This window comes from Lucilia sericata, unplaced genomic scaffold (assembly GCF_015586225.1).
Source record: "Lucilia sericata isolate MDLA Ls3-8-SP2 unplaced genomic scaffold, ASM1558622v1 Contig000488F_arrow, whole genome shotgun sequence".
NCBI lineage: Eukaryota > Metazoa > Arthropoda > Insecta > Diptera > Calliphoridae > Lucilia > Lucilia sericata.
Window position 1 is genome coordinate 97066 of NW_023994502.1, and position 27109 is coordinate 124174.

Below are 27109 nucleotides of genomic sequence, written 5' to 3' on the forward strand. Positions count from 1 at the left end.
CTATAGTCTTGACTATAGAGTAGTCAATAGTCTTGACTGGAGACTATAGATTAGTCTATAAAATCGAGTACGGAGTAGTCTTTAATCTTGACTCCGGAGTAATCTATGGTCTTGACTATAGAGTAGTCCAAAGTCAAGACTATGGAGTTATCTATAGTCTTTATTATTGAGTAGTACAAAATCTCCATAGAGAAGTCTATAATCTTGTCTATTGAGTAGTCTGTGTTCTTGACTTTACAGTAATCTAAGGTCAAGACTTTGGAGTAGTCTATAGTCTTGACTGTTGAGAAGTCTATAGTCTTGACTATAGATTAGTCTATACGCGTGACTATAGAGTATTGACTATTGAGTAGTCTTTAGTCATTACTATAGATAAGTCTATAGCCTTGACTATAATTTAGTATATAAACTTGACTACAGATTAGTCTATAGTCTCGATTATGGAGAAGTCTGCAATCTAACCTATATAGTTATATATAACGCAACTGTGAAGAAATCTCTAGTCTTTGCTAGAGAGTAGTGTATGGCTTAGCTACAGAGAAATGTCGATTTGGGAATCTCTGTAATAATTTAAATTACTCAAACATTTTGTATTATTTTTGTTATTTCTTTTTCTTTATAAAAATCCCATAATAATTAACTAAAAATAAAAATTTTCGACATATCAAAGGTGAATTGCTGCTCAAAATTAAAAAAGCATTCTTTAGGTTTTTATTTAAATTCTCTAGCGTTTTTATTATTATTTTTTTTTCTTAAAATTAAATTAATTTTTATGTATTTTTGTTTTAATGTAATCAACTTTTTTTTAATGTGGCAAATACTAAGTAAGTAATTGTGGCACAATTGTTTGTGTACTATTTGTTTTAAGTTTTGTTTATACACATTTTAAAATAATTTCTAAATAGTACTCGCCGCACAAATATTTGATATTGTGTGTATTATGGGCTGGTCGATTGCATGTTGTTTTATATTTTTTTGTGTAAATTAAAGACAAAAATGTTTGTTTGTTGTTTGACCTTTTTTTGTTTCTTTTTTTTAAGAAAACAAAAACTCGTCTAGTAGTATTATTAAGAAAAATACACACATATCTGTCATCAATCTTGGCCAATTAATTTATTTAAATAAATTTTTATGTCAACACTAACATATAATTTAATATTGAAGAAAATAAATAAAAAATGAAGGACCCTATTTTTAGCTCAGTTTGTAGAATGTTTAACAATAGACTGATACAAATTGGATTTAAAAACATTTTAAGTTTCCACTCATAAATATTAAAGTTGTTCATTTATTGCTCAAATTTAGACAAATATAAATTGCAAAATAACCACATGCATGTTCACTCACATCTCTTCCCATATTGAATGAAATACATTCACATTTAATTGTAATAAAGTTCTTATTTGCGAAGTCATGTTGAGAGGAAATATCACTTACCGAAAGTCATATGAAATAATTGTATAATGAATGGAAATAACATTAACTGCGTGAGTTTAATCAGAACAATTAATCTAAAAGCGTTTAGTTTCGTTCAGGCAAAACTCACTAAAACTAACCACAACTTGTATATGCATATATGTACGTACGTGAGTTTGCAGAGACACAAACCAAATGTTAAGGGACTTGTTTCAAGGATTGTTTTAGGATTTTTTTTATATTGCCAAGAACCGCATTTACTTAAAAAGAAACATAAGTGAGAACAATAATAGCAGAGAAAAAGAGAAATTTTCAAAGATTTTTTCCAAAAAAAATTTTAGAAAGTTTTTTCTTTAATTTTCGAAAAAAATTTATAATTGAGCGAGAGTTTGAAAATGTGTTTGAAAATTTTCGATTGAAAAATAAATATTTCGAAAAATTTTTACTAAAGAGAAATTTTTCGAAAATGTTCTCTTAAAAGAGAAATGTTGCGAAAATTTTGTACTAAAACAGAAAATTTTGTACTAAAAGATAAATTGAATTAGAAAATTTTCTATAAAAAGAAAATTTTTTGAAAAATATTGTACTAAAAGAGAAGTGTTCCGGAAATATTCTAATAAGAGAGAATTTTTAGAAAAAATTTCTAACAAAAGAGAAATTTTGTGAAAAATATTTAAAAAATAAATTTTGAGAAAATTTTGTAAAATAAAAATATTTAGAAAATATTCTTATTAAAGAAGAAATTAATTAATATTCTAATAAAAGGGAAATTTTGGATAGAGTTCAAATAAAAGAGAAATTTTTCAAAATAGTTCTATTTAAATGAAATTTTTCTAAATTTTATGAAATATTTTTTCTTAAAAGAGGAGACTTTTTAACAAAATTCTATTAAAATATATATTTTTCAAAAATTTCTAACAAAAGAATTATTTCTCAAAAATGTTCTATCAAAAGAAAAATTTTTAGATTTTTTTTTACTAAAAAGAGAAAAGATTTCTAAATAAAAATAGAGATTTTTAAAATTCGAAAAATGAATAAAAAAAGATTAAATTTTCGAACTCGAAAAATTTACGAAATTATAAAATTTTTTATTAAAAAGAGAAAATTTGCAAAGTTCGAAAATTTTCTACAAAAAGTGAAATTTTTCGAAATTGTTCATTTAATAGAGACATTTTTTGGAAGTTTTTATCAAAAGATAAATTTTTCGAATAAAATTAAAAAAAAAAATATTTTTCGAAAAAAATTTTATAAAAAAATTAATTTTTCGAAAACTCTTTTCTAAAAAAAGAGAAATATTTCGAAAATTTTCTATTAAAGACAAGAAAAAACTAGAAATTTTCAAAATTCGAAAAATTTCTATAAGAAATATATATTTTCTTGTTCGAATAATTTTCTGTTAAAAGAGAAATTCTCGAAATTATAAAATTTTGCAAAGTTCGAAAATTTTCTTTTAAAAGAGAAAAATGAAAGAGATTTTTTCGAAACTGTTCTATAAAAAGATAAATTTTTAGAAAATGTTCTATTAAAAGAGAAATTTTCCGAAAGTTTTTATCAAAAGATTAACTTTTCGAAAAAAATTGTAAAAGAAAATCAATTTTTTTAAAAAAATTTTATAAAAAATTAACTTTTCGAAAACTTTTTTCTAAAAAAAGAGAAATATTTCTAAAAATTTCTATTAAAGAAAAGAATTTTCGAAAGATTTACAATTAAAAAATAGAATTTTTCAAAATTCGAAAAATTTTTATTAAAGAAAGATACATTTTCGAATAGTTTTCGGTTAAAAAAAGAAATTTTCGAAATTATAATAGAGAAAATAAAAGGGATTTTTTTTTTTCAAATTAAAAGTGAAAAACTTTTATAAAAGAAAATAAACTTTTATAAAAAAATAATTTTTCGAAAACTTTTTTCCTAAAAATAGAAATATTTCGAAAATTTTCTATTAAAGAATAGAATTTTCGAAAGTTTAGTTGTAAAACTTTCGAAAAACTAGAAATTTTTGAAAAATTCGAAAAATTTCTATAAAAAAGATAGATTTTCTTATTTGAATAATTTTCTGTTAAAAGATAAATTCTCGAAATTATAAAGTTTTCTATTAAAAGGGGGAAAAAGTTTGAAAATTTTCTATTAAAAAAGAAAAGAATTTTCGAATGTTTTCCAATTAGAAAATAGAAATTTTGAGACTTCGAAAAATTTCTATTAAGAAAAAATACATTTTCAAATTTTAATAACCAAATGTTAAAAAGCGACATTTTCGAAAATTTTCTATTAAAAAGAGAAATTTTGTAAAATTTTAAAATTTTCTTTAAAACATTAAAAAAATTTTATTAAATAAAAATTTTCGATAAAAATTTAAATTCGAAAATTTTTTATAAATAAATTTTCCATAAAAAAGATAAAATTTTTGAAATTCAAAAATGTTTTATAAAAAAACTAATTTCGAAATTTCTTTAAAAAAGGCATTTTCGAATTTTAAAATTTTCCTCTAAAAAGAGAATTTCGAAAATTTTTTATGAAAAAGTTTTTCGAAATTTTTTTGTAAAAGAACTTTTTCGAAAATTTTCTATGAAAGAAGTTTTTCGTAATTTTTCTATAAAAGAAAAATAAATTTTCTATAAAGACTAGAAATTGAACATTTTCTATAAAAAAGACACTTTCGAATTTCGAAAATTTTCTATAAAAAGGTTTTTCGAAATTTTTCTATAAAAAAAGTTTTCGAAAATTGTCTATAAAAGACATTTTTGAATTTCGAAAATTTTCTATAAAAAGACATTTTCTAATTTCGAAAAAAAGTTTTTCAAAAATTTTCTATAAAAAAGTTTTTCGAAAATTTTCTATAAAAAAGGTTTTTTGAAAATTTTGTATAAAAAAAATAAATTTTCTGTAAAGACGAAAATTTTTCGAAAAAAAAAAAAATGAAATTTTTCGAAACAAAAAAAAAAAAAAAAAAATATTTTCAAAATAAAAGACAAATGTTCGGAATTCGATAAATTTCTATTAAAGTAGTAATATTCGAGATTCGAATTTTCCTTTAAGTATATATTGCCCAAAAATAAAATCCAATTATTTACCAAACCCACTACCTATTTAACCACCTCTGCTCCAACAACATTCTTCATATTAAGATGTCTACTAGGCATAACAATTAATCGTGAACTCTTTTAAAACATGCAAACATTTATACTCCTACAAAACATTTACTTTTAGTTCAGTTAATATTCAAACATTTATAACAAAAAATCATGCTGTGCAAATGGCTCATTACCATTTCATTATATTCAAAGGAAAAGTCATCGAAAAAGGGGGTTGAGTAGTTGGTGGTCGCGTGTTGGGTGAAAATTGTTACAAATGACAATTGCAAAACCAGAAATGAAATAAAAAAGAAAAGTAACAGAAATCTATTGAAAAAACAAATGACTCTTACATATTTTACTTGAGACATAATTGACGTCCTGAATTTCGTTGGGGGAGGGTTTAACAGCCACACAGTTATAAATATCCATGTTGATTTGCAAGTAATTTCCTTCCTTAAACTAGACACTTCCATCCTACACTTTTACAACATTTAGGTTCCATTCGTTTTATTCCTTCTGTTGTAATTGGCACATGGGGAGTTATGGACAACTAAACATCAGACTAAAGTAAAATTGAGGGTTAAAAGAAAAACTGCATACTCATTGAATCACCTTGGGGGGTTAACAAAAAGCATATTAATTTGTAAATGGAAACCATATATGTTATTAAGTCAACTAAAATTGAAAAAAAAAAATACAAACAACATGATTAACTTTTGTTCATAATTTGCTCAAAGGTTATTAATAATATGTTACTTTTTATCGTTTGAACTAGTGTAAATGACAATATTATTTATCTTATGCCTTCAGGATAATGTCAAGTGTTTATGATATTATTGTGTTTATATAAAACATTAATAAAGAGATGATGCCCAGTGGAGAATTATGTGGAAACTACATATAATTTTATTTACGAATTATTCAACGAATTTATAAATGTGTGAATTTAGGTTTTAAAGCTTTAATAAAGGACTACAAACAAAATTATAGAAAATATCTACTAACCCTACAAATATTAATGGCTACATATGGGCAATACCGTGAAAAGGTAAACCAGGACTGAAAAAATAAAACCGGCAAAATCGGCTGATCTAAAATCGATACAAGATTAAACTATACTTCCGATTTTTATAACGTTTGGTCTTCATTTGACCCAAGGTGCCATAAAAAGTTTAATTTAAAGAAAAACATTTAAATATCCATAACTTTTAAATAACAGTATAATCAATAAATAAGGCATAAATAAGTTTCAAATGAACATAAATCCCAGCTCCAAATTTTATGAGGATCGGTTCATATTTCCCAGCAGTCGTCATACGTTTGATTTTAATGTTTATTGGTCAACTGCACTTTCCTGTTTTCTTTCAGAGAAGGGTCTACAATAAAATTTTCTGACCCTATAAATTATATATTCTGGATCGGAGTCGATTAAGGCATGTCTGTATGCTTGTTTGTTTTCTTCAATTTTTGAAGACCCCAGATGGTTTTGGGATATAAATCTTCGATAATTTTATCTGACATGCAATGTTGTTGTGGCTTTTTTGTCAAAGTAATCTTCTATTATGAAGTTTTGAAATATAGTTAGTTAGTTAGTTAGTCAGTTAGTTAGTTAGTTAGTTAGTAGTAGTTAGTTAGTTAGTTAGTTAGTAGTTAGTTAGTTAGTTAGTTAGTTAGTTAGTTAGTAGTTAGTTAGTTAGTTAGTTGTAGTTAGTTAGTTAGTTAGTTAGTTAGTTAGTTAGTTAGTTAGTTAGTTTAGTTAGTTAGTTGTTAGTTAGTAGTTAGTTAGTTAGTTAGTTAGTTAGTTAGTTAGTTAGTAGTTAGTTAGTAGTTAGTTAGTTAGTTAGTTAGTTGTAGTTAGTTAGTTAGTTAGTAGTTAGTAGTTAGTTAGTTAGTTAGTAGTTAGTTAGTTAGTTAGTTAGTTAGTAGTAGTTAGTTAGTTAGTTAGTTAGTTAGTAGTTAGTTAGTTAGTTAGAGTAGTTAGTTAGTTAGTTAGTTAGTTAGTTAGTTAGTTAGTTAGTTAGTAGTTAGTTAGTTAGTTAGTTAGTAGTTAGTTAGTTAGTTGTAGTTAGTAGTTTGTTAGTAGTTAGTTAGTAGTTAGTTAGTTAGTTAGTTAGTTAGTTAGTTAGTTAGTTAGTTAGTTAGTTAGTTAGTTAGTTAGTTAGTTAGTTAGTAGTTAGTTAGTTAGTTAGTTAGTTAGTAGTTAGTTAGTTAGTTAGTTAGTTAGTTAGTTAGTTAGTAGTTAGTAGTTAGTTAGTTAGTTAGTTAGTAGTAGTTAGTTAGTTAGTTAGTTAGTTAGTAGTTAGTTAGTTAGTTAGTTAGTTAGTTAGTTAGTTAGTTAGTTAGTTAGTTAGTTAGTTAGTTAGTAGTTAGTTAGTTAGTTAGTTAGTAGTTAGTTAGTTAGTTAGTTAGTTAGTAGTTAGTTAGTTAGTTAGTTAGTTAGTTAGTTAGTTAGTTAGTTAGTTAGTTAGGTAGTTAGTTAGTTAGTAGTTAGTTAGTTAGTTAGTTAGTTAGTTAGTTAGTTAGTTAGTTAGTTAGTTAGTTAGTTAGTTAGTTAGTTAGTTAGTTAGTTAGTTAGTAGTTAGTTAGTTAGTTAGTTAGTTAGTTAGTAGTTAGTTAGTTAGTTAGTTAGTAGTTAGTTAGTTAGTTAGTTAGTTAGTTAGTTAGTTAGTTAGTTAGTAGTTAGTTAGTTAGTTAGTTAGTTAGTTAGTTAGTTAGTTAGTTAGTTAGTTAGTTAGTAGTTAGTTAGTTAGTTAGTTAGTTAGTTAGTTAGTTAGTTAGTAGTTAGTTAGTTAGTTAGTTAGTTAGTTAGTTAGTTAGTTAGTTAGTTAGTTAGTTAGTTAGTTAGTTAGTTAGTTAGTTAGTTAGTTAGTTAGTTAGTTAGTTAGTTAGTTAGTTAGTTAGTTAGTTAGTTAGTTAGTTAGTTAGTTAGTTAGTTAGTTAGTTAGTTAGTTAGTTAGTTAGTTAGTTAGTTAGTTAGTTAGTTAGTTAGTAGTTAGTTAGTTAGTTAGTTAGTTAGTTAGTTAGTTAGTTAGTTAGTTAGTTAGTTAGTTAGTTAGTTAGTTAGTTAGTTAGTTAGTTAGTTAGTTAGTTAGTTAGTTAGTTAGTTAGTTAGTTAGTTAGTTAGTTAGTTAGTTAGTTAGTTAGTAGTTAGTTAGTTAGTTAGTTAGTTAGTTAGTTAGTTAGTTAGTTAGTTAGTTAGTTAGTTAGTTAGTTAGTTAGTTAGTAGTTAGTTAGTTAGTTAGTTAGTTAGTTAGTTAGTTAGTTAGTTAGTTAGTTAGTTAGTTAGTTAGTAGTTAGTAGTTAGTTAGTTAGTTAGTTAGTAGTTAGTTATAGACAACGGGGCTGTTATGTTCTTCTTTGCCAATTGCGTTGTGAAAATGACAACGAAGCATTGTCAAATTTGTAACAATCGCTGTTAAACAACAATTGCGCTAAGCTCACTTTGAACAACGCATTGCATCGATTCCGATAACTTTCTCCCAGGTTTCCTCTTATCTTTCTCCTTCAAATAAAGAACGTACTAGTCCTAGGTGTACATCTTCGGATTTGATTTACTATACATTCTTCTCTCAACCTATACTTCCTTAAAAAAAAATTAATCAAATGTTTGCTTTAAGTATATTAAGACGAATTTCGTAAATCAAGTTTAAATTCATATCATACATTTAAATAATTTCTAATTAAAATTATTAACATTATCAAAATAATCTTGCAAAAATCTAAAATGTCAGTACAAATTTACTAACAAGACACATAACTTAATTAATAATTATTTGGGAAAACTAAGAAGAAAATAAACAAAAAATCAACAAGTAATTTTATATATATTTTCTTTTATTTGTGTTTTTTTTTTTTTTTTGATACAATCAACCTAAATTATCTCAGAGTAATTCACAAGTAACAACATAAAATATCTTTATCCTCCACTAAAATTTTGTTGTTCATACATTAGAAATTTCTTTGCTTTTTGCTAAAATATTTTGCTGCGCGTAATTTTGTCACACTTTGATTGGCTAAAAGCATCAACTGACAAACTCTAGGTTCCCCAAAGTAAACACAAAATACAAAAACACACTAGCACAGTCACATAAATACATGAATATTATGTATGTATGTATGGATGTTTGTGTGCTTATAAATATGTATTGTGTATGTTGGTATATATATATGTATGTATGTATATTTTTTAAAAGACTATATAATTTGACAAGGATTTCCTTTTAATTTTAACGCATGCTCATTTCTTTAAGCAACACACAAAACAACATAGTTTACGTCGATGTTTTGATTGTAACACGTGCATTTTAAAGGAATCTTGTCGGTTTGTAAAATGTTTATAAACATGTTGTGGGCAACATTCGACGAGTTGTTTGGGGAGAGTCAATATTTACGGTTTTGTTTTCGAGAAACTTTCCCGCCAAATTTTTTTGTGCTCTTTTGAGTTTAAAGTGGTGGTTTTTTGTTGTAGCTGCAGGAACCCAACATGTGTTGCTGTCTGTCTGTCTGACTGGCTATTTGCAGGTCTCTGCTTGTCTGTAAAATTCTTGAGAACTCATACCACCCGTGGTACTCGCACACCTTAAAATTTTACAGCAACATGTTGGATACAAGTACTGAGTGGTTTGGTTGGGTTGGTGGTGTTGGTGGTGGCATGAAGTGGGTTGATGATTGTTTGTTGTTTTCCTTTTTGCTTCTTGCTTGTTTACTTTTGCCGGCATTTAGTACAACAACTCGCATCATAACAAAAACAAAAAACCGAAGCCAAAAAACGACAAATAACGATTACTAAAGCAAATGCACTTCGTGTGCAAATTACCATTTGCTGCCACTACAATTGTTGTCTGTTACGTTTGTTGTTTCTTTAGCGTTTGCTGATACATTGTGCACGGAAAATCGGAAAATCAGTTGGTAACGAGTTTTCCGTTGGTTTAGACGTGTTCGTTACAAGCGGTTCAAAACAAATACAAAAACACCAAGCAAATAAAACCCAAATATATAATTTGTCTTAAAAAAAAATATTAATTATACGCCACCTTAGAGTAGACGTAAAAATTTTCTGTAAATGTTTTTTTTTTTGGGTGAAATTCTTACGAAGTATAACAATAATAACAACAATTATTATTATTTTAGTGTAAACAATTTCATAGTTAAACAATAAATTAAAGGTTTTTATGGTGAAAAACAAAAAGTTGAAATCCAAATTTTTTTTACGCATTATAAATATACCTGAAACAAATATAAAATCAAAGTGAAAAGGAAATTCAATTATAAATTTAAAAATTAATGAAAAAAAATATTAATTGTGTTTTTCAAACATCAAGTGTCTGAAATATTTTCAAGTGGAAATATAAATTTCAGTTTAATAATAAAGCAAACAACTATTCAAAAAAAGGTAAAATTAAAAAAATATTTTTAAAGGTGAATTTTTATTAATATTTGAAAAATTCAGCTGTAAGATGTCTTTTTGTTATCAGTAATCTCTGAACAATTTTAATACTGAAAAACTTGCCTTTTAAATAGTTTTATACCAAAATGTACTCGACTGTTTTGTTTGTTTTTATAGTAAAAAATATAATAAACATGCTTGTTTATATTTTATGTAACCATTGAACGATTTGTGGCCGATTAACTCCTGTGGCAATTAAAATAAACAACAAAAATAAAACAAAAATATTTTCAAATCATTAAAGAGGCACAATTTTTAATTGCCAGGGTAACCAGTAAAAAAACTAATTTCAATATAAAAGCCCCTATTACGTCAAAATATTAAATAACAAGTTCATAGTTTGATTCGAAGAAACTTACAACTTATTCGGAAGCACTTATATAATAATCTATTTTGTAATCGTTTCTTTTGGTGATTATTAAGGAAACTTATAATAGAATTGAAGCTATTATTATACAAAACCCTACACCTGAATTTAATTTCTTTCTGTCACATTCAGTTTCTAAAATATTCCATTTTTTTCTGAATTTCTTCGCGATATTTGTGTTTATAAGTTAATTTCAGACATTGAAGTAATTTTCTGAAGGGGACTTTGTATGGCAGCTAGGGTCAAATAAGGCCCGATCTTTTTGAAATTTGGCAAGTTCATCAAGGCTTGTATAAAACTTAGTTGTGTCGCTTTTTATCGATATACAGTTAAATTTAACATAATTATGAGCTCAGAAGCCCTTTTCGGGGGGTTCTGTTGTGAGGGGGTTAAGTGAAATAATGGACTGATTTTAACCATTTTCAATAGGCTTCGTCCTTGGGCCAGGAAGAAGCGTGTGTTCGAAATTACATCCAATTATCTTGAAAATTGAGACCTGTACCTTGCGCACAAGGTTTACGGACGGACGGACGGACATAGCTTAATCGACTCAGAAAACGATTCTAAGTCGATTGGTATACTTTACGGTGGGTATAGGATGAAAATTTTTGTATGTTACAAAGATCAACACAAACCCAATATACCCTTCCCACTAAAGTAGTGTAGGGTATAATAAAGATTTAGATTAGGTTGATGCAACAAATCCGAAGAAATACACCTAAGCCACTATCGAGCCTGTTGTGCGCTCCTTTTCATGAAAAAAACAAAAGTGTTCGCTGAATGTATTACTTTACAATGTTCAGAAACTCAGTTTTCTGGACGTAATTCCTAAAAATTTTCCAATCAGTGTTAGTAAGGAATGTTATTTCCGGAATAATATCACTTTCAAAATAGTAATTTCGACGAATGCCTGACAGTGGCAAAGAAGGTGCTGCAGAGTTTCACTGTCCTCACCACATGATCTACATTCGTCTGAATCCGCGTGACCAATTTTGTATGTGCTCGTAACCAGAATACGTAGCATCATACTAACCTCCCGAGCGATCTGGTGCCCATATGATGTAAACCTCACCTCTGGGAGAGTAGTATTCTCTCCAACACGGTTTTAGATTTAATTCTATCGCCCTAATTGCCTTCTTTATTTAGTTGAAATAAAAATGGGCGGAATCCTAAAATAGTAGTGTGGCACCAACTTGAAAATAGTCTCTGTTCAGAATCAAACCCCGGAATACCTACTACAATTATTACTTTGTATGATCAATTATGGATCGATTCTTATAAAATTTGACAAAGAGATTTAGGTTTCCAAAAAGACTTGTTCAAGCCGTATTTCATTTGCTAGACTGGCATTTTTACGCCTGTTATGAGCGTAAATGTAATTTTCTGAAGAGGGCCTTATATGAGGGGAAGTGTCAATTATGGACCGATCCTCATAAAAGTTTACAAGAAGATTTCGGTTTCTTTAAAACTTGTTTAAAACTTCATTAACGCAATTTTAAAGCAAGTGAGACTTTATGTGGGCGATAGGGTCAATTATGAAGCCATCCTTATATGGAGAGTAGGGTCAGTTATGGAGCGATGTTTATAAAATTTAACAAAGAGATTTTACCGCTATATATGCTACTTTTAGCAAGTTATGAGCATTTAAGTCATTTTCTGAAGGGGATCTTATATGGGGGCTAGGCGATATCTACAACTCCTCTTTAACTCGCTATTTTTAAGCGAGCGTGGAAAGTACTTGCCTTCAATGACATCACCGTGTGAAAATAATGAGGTGAAATGCTAATGAAGAAGTAGTGAAATAAGCTTTTTAACTCATTACTTTTCAATGTAAGTTTTTCCTGGCTGTAGGTTAACATATGATCGTGGTGTATTGTGGGTTTTGCTGATGTTTCTAACACCCAAAAGGTATTGGTCCTACACCCACCTTAAAGTATACCAATCGGTGTTTTAGCTATATCCGTCTGTCCGTCCGTCTGTCTGTCCGTCTGTGTGTCCATGCAAAAATTGTGCTCACGCTACAGGTCGCAATTTTCAGGATAAATTTGATGAAATTTTACTTTTCTTCCCATGGATGCAGCCTATTGAAAATGGTTAAAATCGGTCCATTATTTCGCATAGCCCCCATACAATCGGTACCCCCGAATAAGACTTTTGAGTTCATAAATATTTTAAATGTTCTTGTATCTCTCCAAAAAATCAGCAAAGTTAGTTTTATATAAATCTTGATACTGCTGATGGTCGCGTAATGATCGGGCCTCATTTGACCTTATCCCCCACATAAAGTCCCCTTCTGAAAATGACTTGATGGTTAAAATTCACTTATAAACACTAATATCACGACGATATTCTGCATAAATAACTTTAATGTAGATGTAAATCTCTCTACTAAAATTTATCAGGTTAGGCCCATATTAACCCCCTCACCCCTTATTACCCCTATTTTAGAAAACCCCTTTATGTTCAACAAATTGTTCAAAATATTTCTGAATTAAGGTGAAAATGAAATATTTTATTATTAAAAAACTTTTAAAAATTTGTAACATAATAACTGGTGTAGGGTTTCACATGGTCGGTCATGGTCGACTATTATATATGTATGTTTATGACAGCTAATGATCAAGTTAAAATTAAAGGATATATATGTATCACTAACAACGTCAATGTACTCTTTAATAAATTTTTTAACTTTAATGCCGTTAGATCGATCATTAATTGCTATCAGTGGGTGTATGTATTAAAGCGTAATATCCTCTCCGTCTTTAGAGTTTAATAAAAGTTATTGTTTACACATGATTTTCAAATAAAAATTCCTAATGCAACATAAAAGTTTCAATTAATTTGGCAAAAACAACGTTTTAAGTATTTAACAAAATAATCTAAAATATTTAAAATAAATTTTAATTGAGTGTTTATTACCTAAAAACTACATATTAATTACTTGCATGTTTATTTTATTTCACTAATTATTTAGTTGAAAGGTAATAAAATGACATAAATACAAAAAATAAAACGAGTCATTGAAATTAATTAAATGCTGTTGAAAATGTTTATTTTAAAATTGAAAAAAAAAACAAATTTTATTATTAGAATATGGTGTAGTTTTGTTAGATTTCTATAAGATGTCAGAATGATTTAGAAGCAGTAACTTGTGATTTATGAGAGATTATGAAATGTTGTAGATAGCAAAAATAGTTGTCTTAAAATTAGATATGTATAACATTATTTAGTGATACAAAATATATATAAAAATTCACACATACATACGTTTTCAAAAATTCAAAATTTCAAATTTTCTTCTATATTAATTTTATAATTGTTTCAATTTGTTAAACAAAATCTCTATACTTTACTTTATAGTACAATTAAATTTAAACATTAACTTAATGATTTTTTAATTAGAAATTAAATTGATGTTAAAAAGAAGCTGATGAAAACATTTGCATCAGCAATTTTACAGAATTTCTTAATGAACACTCATCAATATGTTTATAGAATTGATTTTTTTTTTTAATAATAACAACAACAAGAAAATATTTACCTCAATAACTATAAATTAAGTAATAAATTGTACTTCAATTTAAAGAAAAAAATATGTATGTAGAACAAAACAAAACTAGAAAAATAAAGAAAACCGCCATAAATTTGTGCAACAAAAACAAAAAAAAAAAAAACTATAATTTTAAATTAAAAAAAAATAATAATAAAATAAAATCTTCTCAGAGTTAAATGATCATTTCAATGATCATTTTTGATATATAAAACAGAAACTAACTACAAATTATTTGTTTGGTAGTAATTTGTTTTTGATCATTTCTCTGATACGAAACACCTGTTCTTGCGCCATGGCAGATCATCAAAAAGTTATGTGTGTGTGTGCGATCATGGAGATTCGAAATACATAAATATTTTAATAAACTCTTTGATTTTTTTCAAATTTGTGTTAATATTCGGCAAATTGTATATATAGAGTTTAACAGATACTTAAATAACATTTATGGCTAAAATGTAATACTATGTTTTTAATAGAGTAGTGGAAGAGCTCTTTTTTAACTTTTTATACCCTCCACCACCATTAGTGATGTCGTTCCTTGTGTAACACTAAGAAATATTCATCTAAGACCCTACAAAGTATATATATTCCGGGTCCTTATGAAATTCTGAGTCTATGTCCGTCTGTCTGTGTAAAACAGGCTCACGCTAAAACTAAGCAAAGGAAATCAACCAAATTCATCCAGTTTGGTATTGAAAATCAGCAAAATCGGTTCACAACGTAAAAAGTTATGAGTAAAAATTTCAGACTACCTCGAAAAAAAATATGAAATTCTCTCTTAAACTTTTTCAGGGCAGCGATCAATATGTTCGAAATCTTTACAGTCGATCCAATATTTCCCATAGGCCCCATATATTCCCGAAAATTAGTTTATCATTAATAACTCCCTCAAATATATCGGTATCAACACAAAAATGTGTACATGCAAATATAATATGAACAGAAATCGTAATATTGACATAGATCTCAGTCGGTCCACAATTGGTCATAGCTCCCATATAAGGTACGCTTCCAAAAATGACCTAAACGCAACTTTTTCATTGACAAATAAAGTTATTGTGTTAAAATTCGAGTTGAATATGTTTCGTATACATACAAATCAAAATTTTTTACGGATCGGTCCATTAACATAGCTCCCATATAAGGCCCACTTCCGAAAATCACTTAAAAGCACATATTTCATTGTCAAATAAAGCTATCTTGATCAAATTCGACACAAATATGTTTTGTCTAAACATGAATCACTCATAATTGGCCTATAATTGGTTATAGCTAAGGTCCACTTCTTAAAATCACTTAAAAGCACATATTTCTTGGTAAAATAAAGTTATCTTGACAAATTCGACACAAATATATTTTGTCTTCATATGAATCACTCTACAAAATTTTTTCCGGATAGGCTCCCATATAAGGTCCGCTTACGAAAATCACTTAAATCTTCTTTGAGTATAAAAACTGAAGGGATAAAGTAAGACTTGAATATGTTTTGTGAGCATATAAATCATTTTACCAAATTTTTTCTGAATCGGTTCATATTTGGTATTAGCTCCTATATAAGGTCCACTTCAAATAAAAACCCTTAAACGCACATATTTCATTATCAAATAAAGATATCTTGATAAAATATGTAAATGCACATATTTCATTGTAGTAAAATGAAAATTTTTTTCATGTAAATCATTGTAAATCATGTAAATTGTTTCCTGATCGGTCCATAATTGGTCACAACTCCCATATAAGGACCATTTCCGAAAATTTCTTAAACGCACATTGACAATCAAAGTTATAGGTATAAAATTTGACATAAATGTGTATTTTGTATATGTATATATGTATGTATATACCGGTCCATAAGTTGTCTTAGCTCCCATATAAGGTTAACTTCTGAAAATCACTTAATACTACTTAATTCGTTATTAAATGATTATATCCGGATAAAATTCATGAGTATGTTCTTTGTATAGATAAATCATTAATTCATAGTATTTATACCCTACACCACTATCTATCTGTCTGTCTATCTGTCCATCTGTCTGTCTATCTGTCCATCTGTCTGCCTGTCTGTCTGTCCTTCTGTTTGTCTGTCTGTCGGTCCATGTAAACCTTGTGCGTCGAAATTTTCAAGATAATTTGATGCACATACTCTTCTTTTAACCCAAAGACGAAGTCTATTGAAAATGGTTAAAATCGGTTTATTATTTCACCTAACCCCCATACAATCGTAGCCCCCGAATAGGACTTTTGAACTCATAAATATGTTAATTGTTCTTAAATCTCTTCAAAAGCCGGCAAATCTTAGTTTTATATAAGTCTTAATGATATTATGTGTACTTATTTTCGTAATGATCGGGCCTTATTTGACCCTATCTCATACATAATGCCCTTCAGAATATGGCTTGCTGATCAAAATTCACTTATGTCACTTACAGACGTACATAACTAATTTAAAGTAAAATTTTGAAAATTTTTAAATTCATTACACCGTCCCTCCATTTGCTGGTATTTGTAAAGCATAACATAATTGCCCACCATTTGCCCAAGAATTTTGCTTAGATTAAGCCAAGTCTGTCCGTTCGTCTGTCCATCCATCTATAATCTCCTTAAAGTTCATGTCGAGGAACTATATTCCTCGAGGAACTATATTCCTCCGTATCTATCACGTTGGACATTCTAAATGTAAATCCGTTAAAGTATTAAAGAATTGGCCTAATGGTTTTCCATAAAAGTATTAATAAATCGGTCTCATAATTTTTGAAATATCGCCTATTATAATACTACTGTTTAACCCTATTCAATTGATTTTGGACCAAATCATCATATTCTGATGCTTTTTTAATAACTTAGTTTTCGTAGAATAATAAACTCTATCTATTATAGAAAAAAAACTTAGGTATATTAAGTTATAGACTATTCAATATAGTTCGTCGATATATCAGCTTAGTATCATTCTGTCTATTAAGCCTTGTCCATCCGTCTGTCCTTCTGACCTTGTAAACCAGGAATTCAATCTACTTGAGGCAATTTTGAAAACAATTCAATGAAATTTGATACACTTTGGAACTATATAAGATATATTATGTAAAGATCTTTATATCCAGAGATAAAACCTGTTGATGTTGGCCCTAAGCAACGAAAGCTTTTGAAAAAAGCTTAAAGCTCATAATTAGTAATTCGGCATAAATAACTGTTATTTTTTTCCGCAAAACTATTCAACTTTCTCATTTTACTTTCACTTATTTTAACGTGTTTTTTTTTGTTTATATTGAAACAAAAATCATTTTAATAGTAATATTTGTGTAAATATTTTTTATTATTTAAACGAATATTGCTGATATTGCAAAATAAAACACAGATTGATGTTACATTTACATACATATACAAATGTCTGTTTGTAAAAATATTTTGTTAATTCGCTTATTTAGCATATTTGCAATAAGACTGTCATAACTTAAACAAAAAAAAAAAAATTATTCGCAAAAAATTTGTTTAAACCAAAATGACTTTAAAATTTGTAATTAAATGTCTTGTTAGAGGCACTTTTTGAAATTAGGCTCGCGATAGGGTGTTTCCAAGGCAAATATTGAGAGAGTAAACAAAAATTTCTAGATTCAACCTAAATTCAATGTTAAACGTTTCAATTTCGATTTCTAGCAGAAAATCATATTGGTGAGATGAAAAAACTATTAACTTATACATAGTTATGACAGTCTTCTTGCAACGGTATACATGTTTACACATTGTTAACCTTTGTATTTGTATGGAAATTTTGTTTTAAAAATATCATTAAATTAAATGATGTAGAATAATGAAAACATTAATTTAATTGACTTTAAGTAAGTTAATTGAAAAAATCCAATACGTATTTTATGAAAAACAATAAAATATTTCTGAAATCGGTGTAGGTGGTAACTTGGCACCACTATGTAAATACAGAATACAGTTGTTCAAAGATCCTCTTAAAATTTGTTGTAAAGTGTTAAAATATTTTTCTATGGGGATTATGTTTAAATAACACCCATGTCCGCCACACTCTATAATATAATATCATGGTAATTAAAACGCTTCATAATCAACATATTTCTGAGTATATCTGCATCCATATTTCTTTCTTTTCAATTGTAATTGTAATTCCGTAGTCCTTTCCGTTTGGGCGACATTGAGCTATAAATAATCTGACGGACAGACAGCCAGACGGATGGACGGAGAGACAGACAGACGGAGAAATCGCATACCGAAAGACAGACAGACGGGACTAGATTGTCTTAGGAACTAATAACGAACAAGGATCTGTTCATACGTATATACCGGTGTGCCTGCCACCAATATTTCATGACAAAATTAATATATTTCCCAAATTTTGGAGGGCTTTATAAACCTTTAATAAGTTTTTTAATAACAGGATTAAACTATAAACCATCTGAATGAAAAATATAACGAAACTATAACTAAAAATTTAAATTTAATCTTTAAAACGTATATAATTTAAACCACTTCTTCACTTTTTTTCAAAATTCTATAAAAAAGTTTTATAGAATTTTAAACTTTTGACTTCTTGGCATCAAAATAAAGCCAAGTGTGAAATGTAAAACGATTTATTACTATTTACAACTAATAAAATTGAATAACTATTCTTCGTATAAATAAATACAACAACAATAAAATAAATAATGTTAACAAGATTTTCAATAACAATAAAAATCTTATTGCAAGTATAGCTGCGTGGGTGTGTAAGTTAAGCATAAAAATATTAGGTGATTGTAAAGTTGTATAAGTACGTGTAACATTGCCAGTATCCGATACGTATGTAAAGGAAACATGTTAACAGATGTTGTAACACAATTTAGTTTTCTTTTTTGGCAATCGAAAAGCCATAAATCTATGTTGCAAAGACTCTTAGAAGCCATAACAGCAACAAGAAAGAAAACTACAGGAAATCTTCTATAAAAGTTTTTTCCCCAAGCGGTGGGTGGTGGACCAAAATGTTAACAATATTCCCTAAACTATTTCAGCTGAAACTGTTTTATATACTTAATATAGTACAAACATAAATGTTGCGTTTTGTTAATATTTACAAAATATTTAGCAGTTACAACAACAACAACATTTACCGCATGTAAATATTTATGTAGTTTTATTAAACATTTATACGGTTTAAATAGGCATTTAATACAAAACTACCGTGTAGTTTTTATTTCCTTTTGTAATTTTCTTCTGTTATTGTATTTGTAATTTTATTTGTTTTGTCAATTATATCGTTAGTCTGACAAAACTAACTGTTATTTGGGGTTAACATGCAAAAATAGATAAATTATATAGGCGTTTTTATTATGAGTTTTTTCCACGGTCTTTGGATTTTAGAGAACCCTTTTGGATTTAACACAAAACAGATTGTTGTTTATTCAAATATTATAAAATGAAAACTATAGCCTATAGACTGAACTATAGCCTGGATTATACATAATAGTCTGAACTTTAGTCTATAGTACCACCGTATAGACTATAGTACAGACTATAGTCCAGAATATATTATAGACTATAGTCCAGACTATAGTATAGACTATAGTCCAGACTATAGTATAGACTATAGTCCAGATTATAGTATAGACTATAGTCCAGACTATATTATAAACTATAGTATAGACTATAGTTCAGATTATAGTATAGACTATAGTATAGACTATAGACCAGACTATAGAATAGACTACAGTCCACATTATAGTATAGACTATAGTCCAGACTATAGTATAGAATATAGTCCAAACTATAGTATAGACTACAGACTAGACTTTAGTATAGATTATAGTCCAGATTATTGTATAGACTATATTATAGACTGTAGACCAGACTATAGAATAGACTATAGTCCAGATTATAGTATTGACTATAGTCCAGACTATAGTAAAAACTATAGTCCAGACTATGGTATAGACTATAGTCCAGACTATAGTAAAGACTATAGTCCAGACTATAGTAAAGACTATAGTCCAGATTATAGTATAGAATATAGTCCAGACTATGGTATAGACTACAGTGTATACTATATAGTCTATATTATTGTCTGTACTATATTATATACTATAGTCCAAACAAAATTATAGACTATAGTCCAAACTATAGTATAGACTATAGTCCAGACTATAGTATAGACTATAGACGAGACTATAGTCCAGATAGTATAGACTATAATCCAGGCTATAGTACAGACTCTAATCCAAACTATAGTATAGACTATAGTCCAGACTATAGTGTAGACTATAGCATAGACTATAGTCCAGACTATAGTGTAGACTATAATATAGACTATAGTCCAGGCAATAGTATAGACTATAGTACAGCCTATAGTATAGACTATGGCATATTCTATAGTCAAGCTATAGTAGAGACTATAGTCCAGATAGTCCAGCTATAGTACAGACTACAGTCCAGGTTATAGTACAGACTATAGTCCACGCTATAGTACAGACTATACTGTAGTATAGACTATAGTCCAGACAATAGTATAGACAATAGTATAGACTATAGTCCAGACAATAGTATAGACTATAGTATAGACTATATATATATAGTCCAGACTATAGTATAGACTATAGTCCAAACTATAGTATAGAATATAGTCTAGACTATAGTATAGACTATAGTCCAAACAATAGTATAGACTATAGTCCAAACTATAGTATAGACTATAGTCCAGACTATAGCATAGACTATAGTCCAAACAGACTATAGTATAGAATATAGTATAGACTATAGTCCAGACTATAGTATAGACTATAGTCCAGACTATAGTATAGACTATAGTCCTGACTATAGTATAGACTATAGTCCTGACTATAGTATAGACTATAATCCTGACTATAGTGTAGACTATAGTCCTGACTATAGTATAGACTATAGTCCTGACTATAGTGTAGACTATAGTCCTAACTATAGTTTAGATTGTAGTCCAGATTATAGTATAGACTGTAGTCCAAACTATAGTATAGAATATAGTTCAAACTATAATATAGACTATAGTCCGGACTAAAGTGTAGACTATAGTCCAGAAATAGGCATAAATAAATCAAGAGCAATTCCTTGCTGTTGTATTTTCTAAATGTTGCTTTCATAAATAGCTACTCATCGCTTGTTTCCCCAAATGTCAAATAGTAAAACAAATTTGACAAATTTTTCAATAATGACGTGACACGATAACATCAAAACAACTGTTACAAAGACAATAGTCAAATATTAGACAAATATATATTTCCTCAGTATCTAATATAAACTGTTGTAAATTTCTTTTGAGGGGGTGTGTTAGTAATATGGTAATTTAATGATAAATTAACTTATAATTTGTTTATTTTGTTTTTATGTGGCTTTTAATCAACATAAATTTAAATACAAACGAAAATATCATATTATAAAAAAATCATTACAGTAAAATCGATTTTTTCGTCCCCTTCTTCTATGCTTTTAGCGAAATTGACAATTCATCATCATTTAATTAAATTTCAGCGTAAATACAAACATTTTTTCTACGTTATTGTCTCATCTTCTTGTTATTTTTAACGAAAAACTCTTCATCTTTTTTTCGCTGTAACTTATTATTCTTGTTATGCTACATTTAAAATACATTATCCTTAATTAAACTATAATTATAATTTGCATTATCAACATTAAATTAAATTATTTTATTTCAATTTATTGCCTTTGTAACAGACAGTTAGATGTTGGTTTGGGTAAAGCTTTTGTTATGGACGGAATCTATTACAATTGTTTAGTTGTTTTAACATCAATTAATAATATAGGTCATACATATCAGATGGACTTTAGTCTAAAGCATGGACTGTAGTCTATAGTCTAGACTAAAGTTAATGGTAAGTCTATACTATAGTATATAGTCTGGACTAAAGTCAATAGTCTGTACTAAAGTCTATTGCCTGAAGTATGGACTGTAGTCTTCAGTCTAGACTAAAGTTAATGGTATGTACTAAAGTATATTGGCTCTATAGTCTGGACTATAGTCTATAGTATGGACTAAAGTCTACAGTGTGTATTGAAGACTATTCTGGACTAAAGTCTATAGTCTGGTCTACCGCCTATAGTATGGACTAAAATCTGGATTAAGGTCCATAATATAGACAATAGTCTATAGTTTGGACTATAGTCTATATTATGGTCCATAGTACGAACAACAGTCTGTAGACTACATATAGTATAGACCAAAGTCCAGACTATAGTATAGACTAAAGTCCAGACTATAGTATAGACTATAGTCCAGACTATAGTATAGACTATAGTCCAGACTATAGTATAGACTATAGTCCAGACTATAGTATAGACTATAGTTCAGACTATAGTATAGACTATAGTATAGACTATAGTATAGACTATAGTATAGACTATAGTATAGACTATAGTATAGACTATAGTATAGACTATAGACTATAGTATAGACTATAGTATAGACTATAGTCCAGACTATAGTATAGACTATAGTCCAGACTATAGTATAGACTATAGTCCAGACTATAGTATAGACTATAGTCCAGACTATAATATAGACTATAGTCCAGACAATAGTATAGATTATAGTCCAGACTATAGTATAGACTCTAATCCGGACTGTAGTATAGACTATAGTCCAGACTATAGTATAGACTATAGTCCAGACTATAGTATAGACTATAGTCCAGACTATAGTATAGATTATAGTCCAGACTATATTATAGACTATAGTCCAGACTATAGTATAGACTATAGTCCAGACTATAGTGTAGACTATAGTCCAGACTATACTATAGACTATAGTATAGACTATAGTCCAGACTATAGTATAAACTATAGTCCAGACTATAGTATAGGCTATAGTCCAGACTATAGTATAGTCTATAGTGTAGACTATAGTATAGTCTATAGTGTAGACTATAGTTCAGTCTATAGTATAGACTGTAGTGCAGACTAAAGTATATAGTATAGACTAAAGTATATACTATAGTATAGACTATAGTCTAGAGTATAGTCTAGAATATAGTATAGACTATAATCTAGACTATTGTATAGACTAAGGTCCAGACTATAGTATAGACTATAGTCCAGCCTATAATATAGACTATAGTCCAATCAGGACTATAGTCTATAGTATAGATTATAGTCCAGTCTATACTATAGACTATAGTATAGACTACAGTTTAGACTATAGTCCAGACTGTATTATAGACTATAGTCCAGACTATAGTATCGACTATGGTCCAGACTACAGTATAGACTACAATCCAGACTATAGAATATACTGTAGTCCAGACTGTAGTGTATAGTATGGACTAAAGTCTAAAGTGTGTACCTAAGACGATTGGGGACTAATGTCTATAGTCTGGTCTATGGATTATGATCCATAGTATTGAAAATAGTCTATAGTTTGGACTATATAGTTCTTATAACGTACTCTATTTTATAGTCAGAACTTTTGTCTGGACTATAGTCTATATCATGTACAATAGTTCTGAGTCTAGACTTTAGTCTATGGTCTGGAATATAATCTATATGAAGCAATCCGAACAGGTCTTGACTGTATACGAAATAATAACTGACGACCTTGTTTAAAATATTTAAATTTAAACAATATTATTATAATTGAATTTATAAAGTAAATTTATTAAAAAAAATTTATCTGGCAACATGATTAAGTTAATAATTTTATTAGTTTCATTTCGATGGACGATGGACGATTTATGTACGTTGTGTGAGATAATAAAAAGCAAAGTTAAATTGCTTTTAAATATATTTGCCAATACGAGGGTAGTTCGGAAAATTTTTTGATTTTTGAAAAGTATTTATAATAATTATAATTATAAACATATGTAATTACATTTTCCCTGTTTGACTTATCACACAACCTGTGCATATTTTCTTAATAAAGTGCAACATTTCTAACAGATACCGCAATAATCAAAAATAATTAATTTAATGAAAATCTAAATGAGCAGAAGAAGAAGAACAAGCTGAAAAATATATATATTTATGATTTTTCAATGAAATTCGAATAAATAATAATTGTTTATCTTATTTTAATAAGATGAAAATGCACATATTGCACAAACAAAATTAAGAAATTCTTCTTTTTATTGATCAAAAATGATTTGAAATTAAAAAAAAAGAAAAATTTTGAAATTTCATCAGAATGCTTATTGGTGATGGTGTGTGTCTGTCTGTCTCTCTGTTTGTCTGCCTATTTAAATGAAAAGTTTTTAACATTTTCAAACACCTGACACCTGATATTACACAAACACGCACACACACACAAACATTTATATCTGCTTCGAAAACTTACAATTAAGAATAAAATTTTCAATATCTGTTTGTTGTGGGTTTTTCTTTTAATTTCTGTTTGATATTCAATTTTGAAAAGGAAATCGCACAAATTTTTGAAAGGAAATTGTTTTAATTAACACATGCTGAATTTTTTTATTACTTTTTGCAGTTAAACTTATATTTTGCTTTAATTGTTATTGAGAAAAAGTTAAGAAATCAATAAATGCATTTATTTTTAATCTTGAAATAGATTTGAATACTTTGCTGTGATATTTATAGGTATTGTGGTTATTGTTTGTTATTTCTGTGTTAGAAAAATTATTCTTTTGTTTCTGACATTCATTTTACTATTAATTTAACGATCCAATTAATTTTCAAGAGTCGTTTATTGTTTTTTTTTTTAATTTTTAGATTTCTATTGTTTTGTGGATGTTTGCATTCATTGAACTTTTCAAATTAAATGCGGTTTTTGTCCTTGTCGTAATTAATACAAAGAAAACATCAATTAAACGGAAAATATTCAATTTACTTCTACAAAACGAATGTTGGTGAAATGAAAGAAAAATATATTGCGGATCAATATAAATGTTAAATTGTCTGTAAATTTATGCAAAAAGTTTGATATTGAAAACTTTCCACAAAAAAGATTTATTGAAAATTTCCCAAAAAAGAAAATTTATTTCTATTAAAAAGAAAATTTACTGAACATTTTCTATCAAAAAAGAATATTTATCGAACAATTTCTATAAAAAATTTGATTGTATTCTTTCCATAAAAGGAAAATTTATCGAAATTTTTTTTAGAAAATTTTCCCTAAGTTTATTTTTTATGGAAAATTTTTGATAAATTATAATTTTTGTAGAATATTTTTCGAAAATTAAAATTTATCCAAAATTTTCCATAAAAAATAAACTTAGAAAAAATCTTTTATAAAAAAATTTATTGAAAATTTTCTATAAAAATTTTATATAAAAAGAGAATTTATCGAAAATTTTATATAAAAAAAAGAATTTATCGAAAAATTTGTATAAAAAGATAATTTATCGAAAATTTTGTATAAAAAGAGAATTTATCGAAAATTTTGTATAAAAAGAAAATTTGTCGAAAATTTTCTATAAAAAGACAAAAAACCAAAATTTATAGAAAAAAAATTTTATAAAAAGAAAATTTATAGAAAAAAATTTTTATAAAAAGAAAATTTATAGAAAAAAATTTTTATAAAAAGAAAATTTATCGAAAAATTTTTATTAAAAGAAAATTTGATGGAAATTTTCTATAAAAACAAAATTTAACGGAAATTTTCTATAAAAACAAAATTTATCGAAAATTTTCTATAAAATAAAACTTAACAAAAACTTTCTATAAAAAAAGAAAACTTATAAAAAGAAAATTTATAGAAAAAAAAAAATTATAAAAAGAAAATTTATAGAAAAAAATTTATAAAGAGAAAATTTATAAAAAAAAAAAATTATAAAAAGAAAATTTATAGAAAAAAAATTTTATAAAAAGAAAATTTAACGGAAATTTTCTATTAAAAGAAAATTTATCGAAAATTTTCTATAAAAAGAAAATTTATCGAAAATTTTCTATAAAAGAAAATTGATCGAAAATTTCCTATAAAAAGAAAATTTATTGAAAATTTTCTATAAAAAGAAAATTTATTGAAAATTTTCTATAAAAAGAAAATTCATCGAAAATTTTCCATAGAAAGAAAATTTATCGAAAATTTTCCATAAAAAGAAAATTTACCGAAAATTTTCCATAAAAAGAAAATTTATCGAAAATTTTCCATAAAAAGAAAATTTATCGAAAACTTTCTATAAAATGAAAATATATCGAAAACTTTCTATAAAATGAAAATTTATTGAAAACTTTCTATAAAATGAAAATTTATCGAAAACTTTCTATAAAATGAAAATTTATCGAAAACTTTCTATAAAAGAAAATTTTCTATAAAAGAAGAAAATTTTCTATAAAAGAAGAAAGTTTTTCGAAAATTTTCTATAAAAAGAAAGTTTTTCGAAAATTTTCTATAAAAAGAAAATTTATCGAAAATTTTCTATAAAAAGAAAATTTATTTATTTTCTATAAAAAGAAAATTTATCGAAAATTTTCTATAAAAAGAAAATTTATCGAAAATTTTCTATAAAAAGAAAATTTATCGAAAATTTTCTATAAAAAGAAAATTTATCGAAAATTTTCTATAAAAAGAAAATTTATCGAAAATTTTCTATAAAAAGAAAATTTATCGAAAATTTTCTATAAAAAGAAAATTTATTGAAAATTTTCTATAAAAAGAAAATTTATCGAAAATTTTCTATAAAAAGATAATTTATTGAAAATTTTCTATAAAAAGGAAATTTATCGAAAATTTTCTATAAAACGAAAATTTATCGGAAATTTTCTATAACATGAAAATTTATCGAAAATTTTCTAAAAAAAAAAAATTATCGAAAATTTTCTATAGAACGAAAATTTATCGAAAATTTTCTATAAAATGAAAATTTATCGAAAATTTTCTATTAAATGAAAATTTATCGAAAATTTTCTATAAAACGAAAATTTATCGAAAATTCTTTATAAAATAAGAAAATTTATCAAACAACAAAGTCCCAGAGAACGAGTTTTAGAAGTCATGGCGACATCACTAGTTCCATAAATGCTATTCAATAATCAGATTATAACAAATCTTAAAATTTGTCCTGGAACTACAAATTTTGAACATTTCCACAACTTTAAAAATATTTAAGACATAAAAAGCGTAAATACAAAAAGTATTTCTTTTTTGACAATTTAAATTGTCACTAACAAGAGTATTTTAAATGACATTAAGTGGTTTCGTTTTAAATCTTTCACGTACCACGTCCAACTCACTCCCACTCTCAAAAATAACCAGAATTTGAAAGACAAATAACAGGAAAACAAAAGCAACAGAAATAGAAAAGAGAAAATAATGAATAAAAACA

At 26.9% G+C, this 27109-nt stretch overlaps 1 protein-coding gene across 2 annotated transcripts in view; it reads left to right on the forward strand.

The window, feature by feature from the left end:
• The window catches only part of LOC119605444 (bromodomain-containing protein DDB_G0280777), a 119240-nt gene that overhangs the window by 2682 nt on the left and 89449 nt on the right, over nt 1-27109 (forward strand). Inside the window, exon 1 of one of the 2 annotated variants that reach the window (XM_037958560.1) lies at nt 9316-9879. The exons of the other annotated variant lie outside the window; for it this stretch is intronic. The gene's annotated coding sequence lies outside the window, so the exon portion shown is untranslated. Of the gene's footprint in view, nt 1-9315; nt 9880-27109 lie in introns of those variants that run through there. 2 annotated transcript variants of the gene reach the window in all.